The sequence below is a fragment of the Seriola lalandi genome, unplaced genomic scaffold, assembly GCF_002814215.2.
Source record: "Seriola lalandi dorsalis isolate HSWRI2012SDOR001 ecotype SW California unplaced genomic scaffold, Sedor1 jcf7180002054237, whole genome shotgun sequence".
NCBI classification, from domain to species: Eukaryota; Metazoa; Chordata; class Actinopteri; order Carangiformes; family Carangidae; genus Seriola; species Seriola lalandi.
Window position 1 is genome coordinate 162,016 of NW_019524790.1, and position 551 is coordinate 162,566.

A 551-nucleotide genomic window follows, 5' to 3' on the forward strand; every position below is an offset into this window, starting at 1 on the left:
AATGGCAAAAATACAAACACAGCTTCAATGTTAGATTATTAGTCTGGTATTGAAGAAACTCTTTCATGTTCCTCTTTGCTGTTGCACGTAACTCTTTATTTTTTAAAACATTTCCTCTTACTACACAGTTTCAGTTTCAGTAATTGCAAAAAATATTTAATGTCACAATGGAGATTTAGACCTCATTCTTGACCTTGGACACAGTAGTTTTAGCTGTTGTGGAGCTTTTTAGCATATAATATGGTCTTCCTCAGCAGATGGAGCCGTCATGGCTTTAAATTGATATTGTATTGTCACACAGTCTTCCTCAGATCTGCTGTGGCAGCTATGCATGTGATGAGTTCAGTGTTGAAACAGTTAATCGATAATTGATCAGCTGTTTGACAAAATGCTTAATATAAGGTCCACTTACTAGTTTTCTTCTAGAGCTTTCAGCCACCACATCTGTGACCAGTGATAACAGCTGTTATTGTCTGACAAAACTTTCATACTTAGGTGAATCAATGACAACTGAGCACAAGGCCACAGGACGTGGTTGAAAGTTCTTGGGG